Source organism: Mus caroli, chromosome 2 (genome assembly GCF_900094665.2).
Source record: "Mus caroli chromosome 2, CAROLI_EIJ_v1.1, whole genome shotgun sequence".
In the NCBI taxonomy this organism is placed as follows: Eukaryota; Metazoa; Chordata; class Mammalia; order Rodentia; family Muridae; genus Mus; species Mus caroli.
Window position 1 is genome coordinate 170653616 of NC_034571.1, and position 2886 is coordinate 170656501.

Genomic DNA, 2886 nt, shown 5'->3' on the forward strand with positions numbered 1-2886 from the left:
GTGATAGGAACACTGCCTGCTGAGGGCCACCACGTCTGCATCGTACCCCAGGAGACTGGAGAAACTGCCATTAAAACATAAGAGGCAGAATCTAGGGCCAGTGAGATGGCTCAGCAGCTAAAGATGCTTGCTACCAAGCCTGGGGACCCAAATTTCATCCCCTACAACCACGTGGTAGAAGGAGAAAACCAACTCCCATAAATTGTCTTCTGATCTCCACATGTGCACCATGTCTGTAAGGGAGGAAGAGGAGGAAGGAGGAGGGAGAGTGAGCTATAATAATTGTTTTTAAAGGAAAAAGCAGACTCGACAAATGAGCCCCACATGTATACATGGGATGTGTACATGCCACTGGCTCTTAGGCAGCTCAAGTGATATTAACATTTTTCTGCAGATGACAACCTGTCCCACAAAATAGGCACATCTAATATATAGTCATCAGGTCCTGAGCATGAAGTTTGGCCACAGGCACCACGAACATCACATTCATCTGAACCACAGCGCTCTTGCTCAAGGAGTTGCTTGTGGCTGCCCCCACAGCAGTCCTGTTATCACAAACCCACACAAATCTCCCTCTCCACCTAATGTGTGGAACTGACCACTGTCCCACCAGTTATGTCACTGTTTCCCTCTCGCCATTCTCTGATACCCTCTGCTGCAGGCCCAGGGTGCTGTCTATGAGAACATGCCCCCTCTCTAGTCCAGGGGTGCTCCTGGGTAAAAGCGTGGCTAGCTGATGCCAGCTGAGCACCCACACACAGCTGTGCNGGCACCGCTGGAGCTGCAGATGGCGAAGCCNATGGCTGAAGATGATGCATTTGGATTCTGCTCCCGCATATTCGAGACCTCTGACTTTTCTAGGTTGTGAGTGGCTGATGGTCAGGGTAGGTCTTGCTCTGAGCTCACTATTCACCGTAATGGTGCTCTCTACTTTCTACCTGGCCCCAGCCCTTCCCTTTCAGACAAGCCACAATGAATGAGACATAAGCAGAAAAACAAGGAGCTAGAGATCCTGCTTAGTTGGCAGCNTACATGCCTAGAATACACAATTTCCTGGGTTTAGCAGCCAGCAGAGAATAAGCCAGGCATGGTGATGCATACTTATCACCCCAGCACTCAGGAGGTAGAGGTAGGAGAACCCTGAACCCCCCAAAGCTGGGCTCCACATCCTGAGAGGAACCAGCACACAATACGCAGGTCCAGTAGCCTGCTGTCTGGGTGAAAAGCCCAGGTCATCAGTCTGGCAGCCTTAGACCCTCAAGGTCCAGGTTCCGCATTCCCATCAGAATGGCAGCAACAGCAGCCCAAGCAGCTCACTGATGGAGCCTGGTGCACACCAGTGATTATGTCCATCCTGTGCTATCAGCAGGCATCCACCNGGCCACCTGAGCCCACTGGGCCTGCTGCAGGTCTCACTCATAGATGCTTACTGTCCCACCCCTCATGTAGCAGGCTTCTGTCACCACAGAGGGCCCTGAGGCCAATCCCATCTCCACTCTCCATGATTTGAAGTACCCAAACACTGTAGACAGTCTTCTGTGCTATGGTTGCTGACTAAAGTATCCATCACATCTGAAAACATAGCAACACCAAGACCTGTGCTTGGTCCTTGAGGACACTAGCACAGTCACACTTATATATACAACTGACTTTCATGGGTAAGGAAGAGACAGGAGGACTCAGCCAGATGCCTGGGAATCCCAGCTAACTTTGTGGTCAAAGGGGAATGCCCTGATGATGTTCTAGGAACGCCATAGGTAGAGATTTAGGGCCAGGTGCTATCAGAAAATATTTCCATTAGAAAACTGAAATTGGGGTAAAGCATCTCTGAGATGAGCGAGAAACTCCNAGGAATCTATGAAGGTGACCCTTGCTAAAACTCCTAGCAATAGGGAATATGGAATCTGAAACAGCCACTCCTATCACCAGGCAAGACTTCCAATGGAGGGATTGGGANACCAACTTAGCCACAAACCCTTCAACCCACAATTTGACATGCCTACAAGATGTGCTGGGGTAAAAGTGGAACAGAAATTGAAGGAATGGCCAACCAGTGATTGGTCCAGCTTGAGACCCATGCCATGAGAGGGTGCCCACTCCTGACATTATTAATGTTGTTATGCTATACTTACAGACAGGCGCCTACTGTAATTGTCACCAGAGAGGCTTTATTGAGCAACTGATGGAAACAGATACAAAACCCCAGGGGCAAACATTAGGCAGAACTTGGGGAATCCTGTGGAAGATGGGGAGGAAGGATTGAAGGAGCCATAAGGATCTAGAACACCACAAGAAAACAGAGTCAACTTACCCNGGCCCATAGTGGTTCATAGAGACTGAACCACAACCAGAGAGCATGCATGAGATGGACCTAGACCCTCTGCACATCTGTAACTGTCATGCAGCTTGGTCTTCATGCGGGACTCCTAGCAGCAGGAGCAGGGGCTGTCTCCGACTCTTTTGCCTTTGTATCCCTTTCCCCTAACTGGGCTGCCTTCTCTAGCCTCAATAGGGGAAGTTTTACCTAGTCTTACTACAACTTGATATGCCAAGGTGGGTTGATATCCAAGGTGGGAGACCTCCCTTTTCTGAGGAGAAAGGGAGGAGGGGTAGATGAGAGGATGGGAAGGTGATAGGAGGAAAGGAAGGAGGGGAAGCTGCAATCAGGATGTGAAATAAATAAGTAATTTTTTTAAAAGAAGAAGAAAGAAAATGTCTCCATTACCCAACATTGACCTCACCAACACCCACCTAGGACCTAGCTGCTCTCAAAATAACAGGTACTGGGAAAGCCCATTTAGGCCAATGAATACACCATGCCAGGGTCTGTACAATGTGTCAGCAATATATCCAGCCAGGAGGATGGTGAGAGTCTAATTCCCTGTG

General features: G+C 49.3%; 1 protein-coding gene across 1 annotated transcript in view; it reads right to left on the bottom strand.

Moving 5' to 3' along the window:
- Positions 1 to 2886, bottom strand: part of Kcnq2 (potassium voltage-gated channel subfamily Q member 2) — a 59510-nt gene that overhangs the window by 39663 nt on the left and 16961 nt on the right. The window lies entirely within an intron of this gene.